The 16,201-nt window shown below is 43.2% G+C and overlaps 1 protein-coding gene across 5 annotated transcripts in view; it reads left to right on the forward strand.

Annotated features, from left to right (window-relative positions):
• Positions 1–16,201, forward strand: part of MGAT5 (alpha-1,6-mannosylglycoprotein 6-beta-N-acetylglucosaminyltransferase) — a 341,618-nt gene that overhangs the window by 99,549 nt on the left and 225,868 nt on the right. For all 5 annotated transcript variants that reach the window (XM_045825932.1, XM_045825930.1, XM_045825931.1 and 2 more), the window contains one exon: positions 1,973–2,087. The gene's annotated coding sequence lies outside the window, so the exon portion shown is untranslated. The remainder of the gene's footprint in view (positions 1–1,972; positions 2,088–16,201) is intronic.

The following is a 16,201-nucleotide window of genomic DNA, read 5'->3' on the forward strand; positions in this document are numbered from 1 at the left end:
GTTTAAGGGGTTCCTGGAATTGTCATTTTCTACCTCACAGAATGCACTCCCTACCGAAACTGGAGGAGCTGTGGCAGTCTACTCAGGAAGTGTCCGAACAGAGGCCCTCTTCCTGTTCCCCAGTAACCTATACTCCCAGTACCAGTAAGAGAAATGTGAGAAAATTTGTTTCAGGATGTTTGATTTTGAGGAAAACTTTTTCAGTCTGATTTCCTGTGGTATTTAGATCTTTTTATAAGAATACTATAATCCAAGCCCCCAGGTGGGTAGACCCTTTCCAAGTGGTAGTATGTGGGGTCAAATGACTAGGTGTGCAGCTGGTGTGGGAAGGATCTGGCCAGGCCACCCTTCTCACCCCCGGAGAAAGTTGTTCGTCTGCCAGTACTTCACACCTAGTTCAACAAGGAAGAGGATATTCCCCTAATAGAGGCAGAAATCTGTTGGTCAGCAATATGTAGTGGAGCACTGTTGCCTTGTATAACCTTTAGGCAGCCTTTTTCCTCCTCCCTCACAAACCGGCTCCTCGTTTTTCTTGTCTTGGTAAAGGACTCAGTGTTTGCTCAGCGGCCGGAGCTGAAAGTCCAGCAGTCATGAGGGACTCCTTCTCCCCTGTCCCCTGCAGTTAGCCCCTCCATAATTGCTCATTGTTGGCTGACTTGATCTCTTAAATGTTTCTGGCTCCTGGTCTCCACCTACCATGACAGCTGTTACCCTGCCAAGACCTTTTTCTGACTCACTGCTCACCCAGTGTCTCATGAATCCCTCACGGCTCTCCAGGTCTCCAGCCCCATCCTCGTTGGATCCTCTCCATGGCAGCCAGGATTACACATGGCAGTCCCTCCACTCTTCAAGTCTCCAGTGATTTATGTTGTCTGGGGTAGTGGTTCTCTTTGAGCAGTGGAAGTTTTCCAGACTCTGCTGACCCTTTTCAGAGTATTTAGGGGTGGGTCCCACTGTAGACATGTAAGTAGAATGGGGGAACTAGAAGGGGTTTGGGCTTCTGTGTTATAAAAATATGCAATAAATAATGATTTAAAAATAGCCTTTTATTTTAAAATAATTATTTCACAGGAAATTGTAAAAAAGAGTACAGGAAGGCTCTGGTACACTATGGAAACCAGGAAGTTAACAATGATACTTAATGTTAAGTAAACTACATACCTAAGTAATACTTTTTAATGTCCATTCTCTTGCCAGGTTACAGTGTAGTGTGTCCTAGTACATAAGCAATTAGGTTATTTCTTGACTTCATTGGGACACATTTAAGTTTGGGAATGGAATGGACATTCCTGATTTTGGGAGTGGTGGTGGTGTGTGTTGTGTGTGTGTGTATGTGTGTGTGTATGTAAGATTTTGATAGCTGCCAGTTGTTTATTCTTACAAAGTGGATTATACCCCAAAAAGCTTTCCAAGAATAGATTTGAGCAATGTAATTCTATCTAGTGACCTAAGGTCATAATTTTCTTACATAAAAAGTCGGAACTGCCATACTAGGTTTTATGCTAGAAGAATAATACAGACATTTATTCTTCTTGAATCTAAGATACAGTTAATTTAAAATTATGTCGGTGTGAATTGCTTCCCAGGCATGTGTAAATCTTGCTTTGTTTAGATCGTAAAGCAAAAGGGCACAGGGCTTGTTCTGTTGTTATGTTTTGGTCATAATTCTGAAATACAGCATATGCTAGGGGATGGCTCCACGCAGTGATCGTAAAGTATGGTTTTGCTCTGAGGAGTGGGATATTATGCTGAGTTATAATGAATTCAGTGGAATGGATTTCAGACTTTTAGGTGCTAACCGAGGACATTCTTGAAACAGCAATCTTCCCCAGTACTGGGAACTGAGCTTGGTGACGGAGCTCTGCTTGGTTTCCTCATCAGAACTGATGGACGAGCTAGAAAAGCTCTGTGTAAATCCTTACCAGTTGCGGTGACATTCTGCTGACACTTGTCTGTGTTTCTTGTGTTTCAGAATTCGCTTACATCTTCTGAGAAAGGGATTGTGAGCACTAAGGAAACCACTCTCTGCTTCAGAAGAAAACTAGGTCAGAGAAGGCCAATCTTCTGCTTTACAAGCAAGCAGTAGGGTGAGTTCTCCCACCTGCCTCGCAGAGGCGCCTGGGCTCCTTTGAGGGGTCATGAGATGATAACCTCACTCTCCTCAAGGGTCAGGTACTGGACTAGGTCCTTTGTAAATTAAAACCTGCCAGGTGGACATTTACAGAGGAGAAACCTAGATCTTCATTTCTGTAACTTCCCGAAGAGGATGCAGGGCCAATTCATGTCAATGCTGAGATTTGAATCTGGAGCTAATTCCCAAGCCTTTCTCTATCATACCAGATCGCCTCTCCATCCATGCAGACCCTTGGGTTCAGCTCTGACCCTCTTGAATGATTCCAAAGCAGGGTTCTGAGAGAGGACTGCCAAGGCTGACTGTTTCCACTGCTGAGAAGCTGCCCTCTGAGGTGTATATCTGAGTGGAGAATTTCAAACACACTGGGTGCCATGACCCTTGATGATGATGATGGGTAATAACCTCATTTAGAATAGGAAGACTTTGTGGCCCAGGGGAAGACAGAAGCAGCCAGCTGGAAGTTACTCATGTGGTTCAGTTCTTCATGTTTCTCTTACTTGTGTGAGCAAAGTGGTGAAGCGGTTCCCCGGGGGCGGAGAAGGAGGGTGTGGTGCGGAGTGGTGGAGACCTTCAGAGACACTCCGGCATCACACCAGCAGGCATCTTTCTTGATCAAGGGGCTATGAGGACTTTTCCAAACAAGTAGTAAGTTGATTTGCAGAAATGCTTGACTCATTTTCTTCAAGGAGTTGGAATCAAACTGAAACTAAAACGTGAGTCGGCATCAGGAATTACCAGGTGATAGGGCTTCTGTACGATGGGCAGCGGTGCAGCTCTGCCCTTTTTCTCAAGTGACCAGCCACCTGCTTTGACTGGGACAGGAGGGTTATCAGGACAGGAGACCTGCAGTGCTCACACCAGGACACCTGCCTTCAATAGTCTTTGTGGCCCTGGGTAGGTCCCTTAGACTTGCTGGATCCTGTGGCCTGCATATCTTTGTCTCTCTGTCTCTCAATGGCTTTTCAATGCCCTTCCAGTTTCTCAGGATTGGCAATTAGGTGTGACTAATTCACAGGCTTTTACTGGATAGAACACGTGGGCTGGAAGCTAGTTTTCTGATGCCTTTGATAATGATTAGACATTGGCATTTGACTGAGAATAATACAAGCTACTGTTTAGTGGGTTAGCAACAGTTGGGCAAATAGGGCAAAGTAACAGATAACCTATAATGAAGTGGACTGCGCAGGTGAGCAAGGTTTAAACTGCTTTGAACTTTGGCCCACCCAGAATTTGTTTTTACAGGTCTAAATTAGTGTGAATGTTTCTAAATACAGAGATTTTACCCCAAACTCAGGGTTGCTGGCTTCCCTGGAAAGATTGGAAGATCTGGCCACTCCAGGCCGGCTTCCCTCAAATTGTCTGGTGGCTGCGGCTACAAAGTGGCCACCCCTTCTAGATAGGCCATGTGGTCACTGGTTCTCACAGGCCCCTACCATCCTTCCCCTCAGACTTGCCCCCCTCCCCCCTTGCTTCCTTTTATTATCTGCCTGGGAAGGCTGACACTTTCAATAGTTCTTAGCATTGGCTGCACCTTAGAATATTTGAGAGTGCTTAAAAATATTTTGGTTTCTTGGCCCTACTCAGACCAATTGAGTCATCATCTTGCAGAGGGTGTTGGGCCGACATCTGTGTTTAAAAACCTCCCCAGGCTGTTGTGATGCACAGTGAGGGCCAAGGACCAGTGCTGAAGCTCCATCCCAGCGTGGGTTTCGATGGGGCAAAGCACCACGGAGCAGGGGAGACAAGGACACAGTTTACCTGATCCCACTGACTGGGGCCATCACAGCCTGAGTTTAGTCATAGCTGAGCTCACTGGGAAAAATCAGGGAAGTATTAAAAAGCAAATATCCCATTGGCATATTCATGGCTCATTTTGCTAAGGTATTAAGAAACTTACCCCAGGTCTTTTCTTTTAAGATTGCAGCTTGTAAAAAATGCTATACTGCCATAGGCATTTAAATCATTATAATAATGTCTATAGTTTTTTGCATGGTGTGATTATGGAAGTATTTTTAATGGGCTTATAAATCTAGTGGTTGTGAGTGGCAAGTAGCATGAATTTAGTGTATTTGAGTCAAGGGATAAAATGGAGGGGCACAGTTTTACATAATGGCTTTATTCATCCATAATTCTTTCACTGTAAATCAATTTCTATCATCTCTGGCCCACGCCCCCATGCCCCCACCCCCTTCTGCCAGGATCACTTCTGGGCTATGAGTGTGGTCACCGTGAATTATTTAAAAATTCAAGTAGTTGGTTAATAAAAACCTTCTCATTTGAAGCTTAAAATGGAAGGGGCTGCGACACTACCTATTTCTGCCTCTTCATTTTAAGGGTAGACAAAACTAAGGTTTTGAAGTGTTAAGTGACTAGTTCAAGCTGTACCCCTACTGCTGGAACCTCGGTGTCACGGTTCCGTCCCTCCTCGGTAGCGCGGTTCCTCTGGGCCGGGCCTCCGTGACTGCAGTGATGGGGTCTCCACGCTGTGGACTTTTCTTTAAGATTGCAGCTTGTAGCCAGTTCCTTTAGTGACTTTGTTCTACTCACCTTTTGTCCCCAGTGTCTAGCTGGGCCTGGCATTAGTTGCAGTTCAAAAACTGAGGGATGATGAAGGAAAGAAGAGGCATTCCAGGTTACAGAGCCTCTATGGAACCTTCTGGGCTTCTTTCCAGCCTCCGATTCTCGGGGACCCACTGGGACCTGCTCTCAGATGCGCCCCTGAGTTAGCAGTGTTCTCTGCTGCTCTCTGTGAGTGTTGGGGAGGTGGGGGTCTGTCCCGAAGGGCGGAGGCATCTCGTGCACCCTCGGTATTTTCTCCACGATGTGTAGGGCCATGGACAGCATACAGCGAGCCTTTCCCTGAATGTTGGTCTGATGGGGTCTCAACTCTCAGGTTGGCCTCGTGCTGACCTTTCATCTAGCTTTCATCCTATGGGAAATATTCTAAAATGGCACTCCAGTGTCACTTTGATAGAATTGCAAGATAAAAAAAATACTAGGATGGATAGTCTATTTCTAAACTGGTGATGTGTGAGTAAATCTCTGATTTTTCTTAGGATAACCTCTAGTTCAAGGTGTGTGTGTTTGACCCTCTTGCTGTGTACCTGGCTGCCTAGCTGTAATAGCACAGTGGCTCTGCTCACTGTTTACATTTTGCTTGTGCATCCTCATGCCTTTGAAATCAGGTTCCCACCAAGAGGCCCCCCACTCAGCCCACTCTGGGTTCTCCTCCTTGCCTTGGGAGCCGAGACACCTCCCAGCAGAGATGCTTCACTGATGAAGCTGGCGCTGGCTAAGAACCGATGTTTGCAGGGTCACCTGGCATGTTGTTTTCTTCTAAAATCCCCCAATAGAAGCCCAGCCCAGAATGACAAAAGAAGAATTTGGAATAGGGATGAGGAAGGTCTCTGCTTAGGGCTATAGATTTAGAAAAATCACCAGGTGATTATAACTCTGTGGTTCCTCATTTGAAAATAACTGGTTTATAGGGTTTCCTTAATGAAAGTGTGGGGGAAAAGCCTACCGAATATGAGAAAGCAACTCATATTTGTTAAGTGCATATTATTATATGCCTGATTGATTGATTCAGTCACATCCCACTCCATTTATTCATTCCATGAGTTTTGATACCTTCTTGGTGTCAGGCTCCCTGATTGGTGCTGAGGCACCCTGAGCATGAATCGTGTGCCCCTTAAGAAGCCAGATGGCCAGAGTCCCTAGCAGCTCTACCACCTGGCAGCTGTGTGACCTTGAGCACATTGCTTAGTTCATGCCTCAGTTTCCCCCACTCCAAATGGGGACAGTCACAGCACCTACCTCAGGGTGAGAAGATGTGTGTTAAGGTGGTAACTGTCCATTCTCACTGCAGTGTTGATGAGGACAGTCCTGCCTTCAGAGAGCAGAGAGTTTGGTGGAGTCAGGGTCCAGAGGCAAAGCCCCATGGCTAGTGTATGTGGCATTGGTCCCTGTCTGTGCTTTTCACATAATGCCATACTGTACAACCCACCCCCCCTTTAATGCCTCATTTATCTATCACTGTCACTTAGGAGCTCGGTTATATGAAATTTTCTAGAAACATTCCAGAAATCTGTTTTGCATCCTGTTATTGAATGATGCCTTGTTATCATGAAAATTGGTTTTGGTCGGAACTGTAGAGAGATGCTCTCAGGCTCTCTGAGAGCTGCTTGCCCTTATGCTAAATGGCATAAACCCATTGTCCTTTTATGCAGGTTTTTTTGTTGTTTTGTCATCTTTATTAGGGAGCCACCTTACTTCTAAAATTCCTAACCTATTACTGTTAGAGTAGAAACGAAGGTCAACAGGAGAAACCAAATGACCAGACTTGTTAAATTGGTGACCTTAGTTTTATACAAAAGACTTAGTTTGAGGGTTCTTCAAAGTTGGAGGTATGATGCTACCTGATGCCAAACTATACTACAAGATCATAGTAATTAAAACAGAATGGTGCAGGCATAAAACCAGACACATAGATCAATGGAACAGAATAGACATCCCAGAAATAAACCCATACCTTTATGGTCAATTCATACATGATAAAGGAGGCAAGAACATACTATGGGGTAAAGACAGTCTATTTAATAAATGGTATTGGAATAACTGGATGTATACATATAAAAAAATGAATCTAGATCACCAACTTACACCGTATACGAGAAAAAACTTAAAATGATTGAAGATTTAAATGTAAGACTTGAAACCATTAAACTCCTAGAAGAAAACATGGGCTGTAAGCTCTCAGACATTTCTCTTACCAAGATTTTTTTCTGATATATCTCTTTAGGCAAGGGAAACAAAAGAAAAAAATAAATAGGACTATGTCAAACTAAGAAAGTTTTTGCACAGCAAAGGAAACCAACAAAATGCAAAGACAACCTACTGAATGGGAGAAGATATTCACCAAAGATACATCGATAAGGAGTTAATATCCAAAGTTTATAAAGAACTCAAAGAAACCAAAAGAATAATCCAATTAAAAAGTGGGCAGACGAGTGAATAGGCATTTCTCTAAAGAGGACATACAGATGGCCAGTAGACATATGAAAAGATGCTCATTATCACTAATCATCAGAGAAATGCAAATTAAAACCACAATGATATATCACCTCATACCTGTCAGAATGGCCATCATTAATAATCAACAAATAAGTGTTGGAAAGGATGTGGAGAAAAGGGAACCCTAGTGCACTATTGGTGGGAATGCAGACTGGTACAGCCACTGTGGAAAACAGTATGAGGTTCCTTAAAAAATTAAAAATGGAACTGCCTTAAGACCCAATAATTCCACTTCTGGGTATTTATTTAAGGAAACCCTAAACACCTATTTGAAATAATATATGCACCCCTGTATTCAATGCAGCGTTATTTATAGTAGCCAAAATTTGGACCCCAATGCTCATCAATAGACAGTTGGGTAAAGAAGATATGGTACATATATACAATGGATTATTACTTGGGCATAAAAAAGAATGAAATCTTAGTATTTGCTACAGCATGGATGCACCTAGAGGGTATTACACTAAGTGAAATAAGTCAGTTGGGTAAAGACAAATACCATTTAATTTCACTTCTATGTGGAATCTAAATAACAAAAATAAATGAACAAACAAAATAGAAACAGACTCAATACAGAGGTCAGACTGATGGTTGCCAGAGGGGAGGGGTGTTGGGGGACTGGGTAAAAACGGTGAAGGGATTAAGAAGTGTAATTCAGTAGTCACAAAGCAGTCATGGGGATGTAAAGCACAGCATAGGGAGTATAATCAATAATATGGTAATAACTGTGTATGGTGCCAGGTGGATACTGGAAGTATTGGGGGAACACTTCCAGTATATGACTGACTAGCCACTATGCTGTGCACCTGAACCAATACAAAATAGTACTGAACATAAACTCTTAATTGAAAAGTAAAATTGAAAAAATAGTCTGAGAGTTCTTGAGGACAGACTATTGTACCCTTATGACATACCCTCTGTCTCCTGTTTCTACTTTTAAGGACCCTGTGGTTGCCTTAAGCCCACCAGAGTAATCCAGGATCATCTCCCCATGTTAAACTCAGCTGATGAGCAACTGTTAGTTCCATCTGGTACCTGGATTCCCTGTTGCCATGTAATGAAGCAGGTTCTGGGAAGGAGGACAGTGGCTTTTTGGAGGGCCACTGTTCTTACTGCAGCCGTTTCATTCCTTTTTGTTTTGCTTACTTTCTTACTGTCATAATATGTTCCAGAAAAAATTAAAACATGTAATACAGGGAGATAAAAACACGTTTAAAATTCAGTAAGGAAAGAAAATGAGGCAAAGAGAAAATCAGAGCAACGGGGGAAAATTGGGACAACTGTTAATAGAACAACAATTAAGAGAAAAAAAAGAGTCAAGAATGAAGTTTAAACACAAAATAGATACCAATTTACTTCCTGGAAGTGGACCCTGAGCTTTACCCAGTGGCTCTCTTGGAGAAAGAAGTTAACATTTTACTGTGTCGGTGAGTCAAGTCTGGCTGAGCTCAGATGCCCACATGAATATCCTTGATGCTGTGACGAAAGAGAACTTTTGACTGGATACATGAAACCAGGTTTATGGTAAACCCAGCAACATGATTCACCTGGCCATCTTATTTATTTATTTATTTTTACTGCTTTCTGTTTTAGGTTAAATGTGCATTGCTTTGACAATTTCTTCGAAAATGTGGTCGAGGGCGAGGCCAAGCCCAGGGGCTGGACTTATCTAAAGCAGAGGTTCCTGCCTGGTGGCTCCTGTGGGGCTGCAGGCGCCCCGAGCTTCTGTTGTGGAAGGCAGTGATGCCTGTGTTCCTGTTTCTGTTTTTGAGGTTCATTAAACAAAACACGTATTTACATACACGATCTTGATCTCTGACCCCCCTTTCCGATGAAGAAGTCTGAAAGCCTACCAGCGTTTATCTAGAGCTTAGATCGTGGTCAGTGACATTCAGAAGAGTGCGCTGCACTAGCAGCCCATATGTTACAATATGGTTTTCATATGGTTTTTGAAAATATGTTACAATAAAAATATTTATTTATGCTCTTAATGGACTGTTGGTTAAAAACAGGATGCATTAGGAACATTCAAGTCAAAATATAATTATTGGGCATTCTGCTGTTTTCCTTCAGGTTCTCTTCCCTCTAGCCGTAGTTGCATTCATCTGAGCAAAATTTCTTTGGCATATCTTATAGTATTTTCTTAAAAAAATCGTTATTAGAAAGAGAAAATATTATGAGTTTCATACGAATTTTTTCTTTTAATTTATTAGGATTAAAGATTCCTACACCTGCAGTGTGTTATTTGTGGAGAAATGCTTTCAAAATAGCTGCTGGAAACCACTTGTCTTTTCCTGATATTTAGAAACAAAACAGAAAAAAATGTAAAATAAACTTATGGGTGTTTGCAGATGCCAATTAATCACACTCTTCTTCCCTTCTGGGCTCTGAACTAGAGGAAATTAAAAAAAGTCAGATGAAGATTGAAGTACAGTACCTGCTTTATTAGAGTAAAGCTGTGTGTCTTGGTGCAAGCCTTTCTCATCTGCCCTAGATGGAACCCACACATCTGCCGGGGTAATGGCCAGGTGGTGTGGGTGCTCTCTGTAGGGTAGGGAAGCTCTGTCCATTTAACATGTGGGGGGCAGGAAGAGAGAGAGTGCACCCCCCAGTCACCTGCCCAACTTAGACACTGTCCTTCCTTCCCTACAAGGCCTGTGTGCTCTGATGCAGAAGCAGGAATAGTCTGTTCTGCAGTTTCATCCTGCGAAATGGAGTGCAGATTCTGCATGAAAACATGTCCAGGGAGGAAGTAAGGAATCCTCCTCTAATAAACCATTTGGTTTGTTTTTAAGTTCAGATGCAGGAAGTCCAAACATTGAGCGGTTTCTTGTCTCATTTTGATTCCCGGGCCAGAAATGAGATTGCTGCCTGGTATTGAATATACATCTGGTCCCCACAACAATTGTATACTAATAAGATGTAATTTTGGAGTTCAATTTGTTGACTAGTCATCCTTTTTTTTCTACAGAATTAAATACTGTATATTACAGGCTACAGGGGCAGAGAGTAATTTTTCATTAATTGTTTTGAACATTAACAAAGATGGTATCAAGATGAATGAACTTGCCCTGGCTGGTGTGGACTCAGTGGGCTGAGTGCCAGCCTGTGAACCAAAGGATCACTGGATCGATTCCCAGTCAGGGCACATGCCTCAGTTGCAGGCCAAGTCCCCAGTAGGGGGTGCATGAGGGGCAACCACACATTGATTTTCTCTCCCTCTCTTTCTCCCTAACGCTCTCTCTAAAAATAAATACATAAAATCTTCAAAAAGTTCAAAATCAATGAACTTTATAAACTTTAATGTCTTGTTTCAAAAATGATATAATTTTACCTTAATAATCCTTCTTTTCATATATATGTAAAAATTAAGAAATGATTTAAAAATTCCTAAGGCTGTGTGTGTGTGAGAGAGAGACAGAGATGATAGAGGAGCTCATTTGTTATAGAAGGCTGGGCAAAGTTGATCTAGAACAGCAGATGAATCGTGTGCCCCTTAAGTCATCCTTCAAATATAGTTTCTTTCAGCACAGCTTTGAAAAGCTTTCAGTAGCCATAAAGCTGTTATGTTCCTAGGAAAATAACAGAATTAGAGACATTTTCAGAAACTTTATTGGTGGACATCATTTTATACAAAATTAAGACACCTAATGAAGATGTTACCTCAGTTGAAGACTGTTTCACTTTAAAGTCAACAGGAAAAGCGGTAGTGGATGTTAAGCAGGTGTTCTAAAGTGTGCATTTCAGCAGTTATAGAACAACAAAAACTCAGTGCATAGGGTAATTTGCTATATGGCATTACAATATTTGCTATAACAGAGTTAAATGTTGGAAGACATGTATCCAGACTGTGTCTTTGATTTTTGCATAATGGATCAAGATGTAGCACATAGAAGTACAACCAGTTGCCTTAGGTGTACTTCTAGTTGACAATGATGAAAATATGCCGTCTGCATATATAATTCTCATCTCAGCTAATGCATCTTAACCATAACTAGGAGTGTCCATAAGTCAAGTGGTCTTCTTACTGACATGTAGCCATCTTATTCAAAAGTTCTGTGCACATTACAAAAAGGAGAGCAGTTGTGCCATATTCTCCATCGTCCTTCCCTGGAAATGAGTATCTGGTTTTCCCTCATTCTTACTCTCCTGGATAAAAGGATAAAAAGCAATGTGTCTCAAACTTTAATGTACAAGCAAATAACTAGGGATCTTGTTATAAACACCAGTTTTGATTTATTTGCTCTGGGGTTTGACCTGAAATTCTGCATTTCTAGCAATCTACCAGGTCTTCTCAGTGCTGTCGGTGCACAGGCCAGATTGTGTGCAGCAAAGTTAAAGAGGTGCTGGTTACTAGAAGTGTTGCTAGACATTGAAGCTATTTGGTTAGACCCATGTAATTTCTCACCTTTGGAACCAAATACTGAGGAGAGGTTAACAAAAACCCTGACAGTCCAACATGATCCTCAGCAAGTCTTCCATGGCAGGGTGGCGATGTAACAGGGCTTCCTAGTGGACTAGCTCTTCCTGAAATGCTGCCTTCTTGGGCACTGGCTTAAGAAAACCAGCTTGCAGTTTTTTAAGGAGAAAACCAGTGTACCTTGCAGATGGATTATCTAGTAAGCCAGTGGATCTACATTTGTGGAAGGCAGAAAGCTTATCTTTTTTTCCCTCCTCCTTTTAAGTATATTTTTATGCTATTATACTTGTCCCATTTTTTCCTCCCTTTTTTCCCCTCCTCCCTGCACCCCCAACCCTCTAGCATCTCCCCACCTTAGTTCATGTCCATGGGTTGTACATATAAGTTCTTTGGCTTCTCCATTTCCCATACTATTCTTAATGTCCCCTGTCTATTTTGTGCCTACCATTTATGCTACTTATTCCCTGCACCTTTTCCCCTGATTCTCCCCTTCCCTTCCCCACTGATAACCCTCCATGTGATCTCCATTTCTGTGATTCTGTTCCTGTTCTAGTTGTTTGCTTTTGTTTTTGTTTATTTTAGGTTCACTTATTGATAGTTGTGAGTTTATTGTCATTTTAATGTTCATAGTTTTGATCTTCTTTTTTGTAATAAGTCCCTTTGCAGGTGGGTGGGCTTGTATATGCTTTAGGACCCCATGGGCCTCTCCAATGGACTCTGCTGTGAGGCTGAGAGTTTCTCCTGCCACCACAACCCCTACAAGTTTTTATAGTCAGAGATTTTGAGTGTTGAGTTTCCTATGCTGAAATCCTGGGTTTCCCAGTCTGACTCACTCCCATTTGTTCTCCCAGCTTATCTGCATGTGAATGTGCGATGACTCGGTCAACCAGCCCCACCTCGCTGGTGCAGCCATCTTGCCTTGTGTCTTCTCTGCCCCACTGCCTATCCCCCATTGCTGCCCATCCTACTGCTGGTCGGAATGAAGGTTTCTTTAACTCCTTGGTTGTCGGGCTTTCATGCAGTTCCGGTTGTTTTTTGTTTTTAAATTGTTGTTGTCCTTCTTTTGGTTGTGTGAGGAAGCGAAGCATTTCTAGCTATGCCTCCATCTTGGCCAGAACTGAATTAGCTTTTCTTGTAAAATATTGGAACAGATCACATTTGGAGTCCCACTTGATAGGACCCGTGGGGTTAATACAAGGGACAACTTTCCACGGATGCATTAGTCCTCATGTCTAGCTGTATATTAAAATCACCTAGGCAGTTTATAAATAAAAATACCCCTCCTTGGGCCACACCTCTGATGACGTAGGTCAGAATCTTCAGGCATAACACCTGGATATTTATATTTTTTAAAAAGGAACCCAGGAAATTCTGAGGTTCATCAGTGTTGAGAGGCCCGGTTTGGCAGTGTCTTAACTCAGTGGGTAGGAAGCTTTCCTGAGAATGCTCCGTGGTAGCTTGAGTTAACTCGTCATTTGTGTAATTGGAGGGCTTGTGACCAGATCCCAGTCGGGCTGACACAAAATATTTGCAGCATTTGGGAAAGTTCACCTTGCTTTATAAATTGGGAGGGATGGTTGTGTTCCTCCCTAAGAAAATTCAGACCTGGGACATTATGACCCAGGATCTGCCAAAGTTTTGGGCCTGTGCTTCATGTGCATTTACTCTAGTCCTGTTTTAGAAGAGAAGGGAAATTCATTACAAGGTTGAAAGGTGAGAGGCTTCTGAGTGGCCACCTCAGATTGTGTGTGTATGTACACACATACGTTCACACCTTGTCATTCATCAGCCAGTTTTGTTTTTTTTTTTTAATTTAACATGGTGACTTCTATCAGGTCAGGTGCTGGGAGGGCTGCCTCATTTCTGCAGAGTGTGGCTGGAGCTCTCACGGGGTAGACCTGCACCAGCCCATGTCTCTCTCCACTCAGAGGAGCGGGGTCCTGGGGGTGGGGTCAGTAGCTAAGGAAGGTTCCAGGAGCACTTGCTGAATAATGAGCTTTACCTTGTGGACTATGCCCCACCTTTGGGGAACAATTTTGACAATTTTTATGACAGATTTTTTTTTCTGTCACTAGGGCCATTTTGGGCATGTTGTCATTCATGAGTATTTTCTAGATACAGTTGCCAGAAGTCTGATCCTTGGACAAAAAAGTACCTCTTGTACTTACCATAAAGATTCCTTTGCAACTCTGCTGTCCTTTGGCTCTGGGTGAAAGCAGATCTTCTGAGCATTTTCATTTAACACAGAAAAACTACCTAACAAATTTAAACACTCTGTGATCTCTTCACTGACTATTCCTCCTCTTCTTAGAGAGTCATTATCAGCCCGTCAGAATGCGTGTTCATGGTTTCCTAGGCTGGAAGCCAGATGGCAATCCTTCCCTTTAGAAAACTTCCTGACATAGCATCATGCAGGCTTTCTTTCTCAAAGCCTTCTTCCCTGTGCCTGTTGCTTTCATAGACTACGACCTTGGTGGGGCAAAGCCCCAGTGCCATGTACTAATTAGTAAAGGGGGCATGGCCAGCCTAGAATGAGCTCCTTGGCTGGTGCCCAGATGGTGCTGTCACTGAAGGATGTGGAAGAAAATACTCATCTGTCAGTCATCTTGGGACAGTGTCGGGACTGGGCCCCCTCACGTCTTTGTGGTCTGTAGTCTTAGCACAGGACACTGTACCTGCTCGTCTCTAGGCCTTTGACTGACTTCTGAGTTCCCCTTCTTCTTGCTCTGCAATGTAGTTCTGTGGGCTTCCTTTTGCCGAACCTGTTCCTGTTGTGTGGGTAAGGCTCTATAGATTGCTAGAGGCAGTGGTTCTCAACCAGGGTGCTTGTATCCTTTAGGGAACATCTGACAATGTCTGGAGACAGTTTTGATTGCCCCAGTTGGGGGGTGGAGGGTTCTCACGGCATCTAACGGTAGAGGGCAGGGAGACTGCGGAATCAGAGCACAGCCCTGAAACAAAGAATTGTCTGGCTTCAGAGGTCACTTGTGCCAGGGATTGAGAAACCCTGAGTTAAACAGGGTTTGTTTCATTTTTCAGGAACCCATGCTTTTTGGTTTTGGTTAGTGTTTTCAGAATTCTTACCTAGTTGCTACGGCTTCATTTTTTTGTTGATGGGGAATTCTGTCAACTGTGAACAACCTGTGGGCCTGGTGAGCTAAACTGACAGAAGTGTGAAGATCTATCTTATCTGATGCAGCAGCAGCAGCTTCCCTCTCACTCCTGCGTCCCCTTTGTCCACCTGCCAGAGATGTGTACGCCCAAGAAGCTAAGTCAGAATACAAGCACCAAACATTCCTTCCCAAGTGTTTTCCCTGCCCCTCGCACCCTCTGGTGGAGATGGCCGTATGTGAAGTCACCAGAGGATGGGGTGGGAGTGGACAGAGGGCAGGATGGGGGCTGTTCTGGATAAGGGGTCATTAGCCTTAATACAGTACTTGAAAATTTATGTTGCCATTCACACCAGATATGGAGCTCTAAACTACACTCAGTGGATCTTGCATCTGTGAGACAAATATCCACTTTAGGGGGCAGAGGGTTCCTTCCCTGCCCACACTAAGAATGCAAGTATAACAATAAATGAAAGCTCTGGGCACAGCCTGTTGTGGTTTGATCACTTCAAATATAAAAGAGACTGGACTGTTTAAAACCCCAGATATTACAAGGCTTCCCCACAACACAGGCCATTGCTCATGCGTAAGCCTGGGTCTGCCAACAGTTTATAGGGCTTATAATAAAGCCAGGATGAAGACTGAATTAAAAAAAAAAACCTCCCTAAGAATACCAAAGGTGTGTTGTCTTAGTGGGTGTCTTTCTGCTAGTGACTCAAAATAAGACTTGTTTAGCCAGATCCAAAGAGAACAGGCTGTTTTCACTTAGAATGTGCTTTTCCTGTTTATAAAGAAAAGTTGCAGAATTCATCAGAGGACTGAGTTATGAAAGTGGAAAGAAGGGCCCCTGTTCATACCTGCTCTGGCCTCCACTGTGGGCCCCTGAGCTCCTTGGCTCCCTGGAGTGCGAGGGGCCCAGTGGTGATTATAGCTGTCAAGGAGTCGCACTTCAGATCGGGGGCTGTTGCCACGTGGGTCGTTTACTTGGATTCAGATTGGTGGCACCAGGCCTGTATGTCCAGGCTACGCAGGGACCTGAAGAACCAACCTCGGAGCGTCTTCCCAGGAATTTGGACTCATTTTGGAGGAAAAGCTGCTTAGCTCTTCTTTCCTTCCTCCTCCTTGCCTTCTCCTTTTAATGACAGAAGACAACTGTATTCCCAGACCATCTGTCTCCCTTATACCGGTATTTCTGTAAATTTGTATTTTTTCTTTCTCTCATCTGTTGATTCTCTCAATTCGTTCAGGTAGGTGGGATGTTGCATTAGACATACAGCTCCTTAAATTCACCAGACTGTGGTTTCTGCTTTGTGTTTCACGTTGATAAGTCTCTTCTATTTTGAGTGTCTGCAGGTGGGTGGTAGCTGCAGCTTGGTTTGGTGGAGACCATGTCACACTAGGAAGCAGGTCTAGGGCTTCAATGGACTTGAGTACGGTTCGATTCCAACTCTAACTGGAAAACAG

This window comes from Phyllostomus hastatus, unplaced genomic scaffold (genome assembly GCF_019186645.2).
Source record: "Phyllostomus hastatus isolate PE091 unplaced genomic scaffold, TTU_PhHast_1.1 phas_scaffold_60, whole genome shotgun sequence".
Classification (NCBI taxonomy): Eukaryota; Metazoa; Chordata; class Mammalia; order Chiroptera; family Phyllostomidae; genus Phyllostomus; species Phyllostomus hastatus.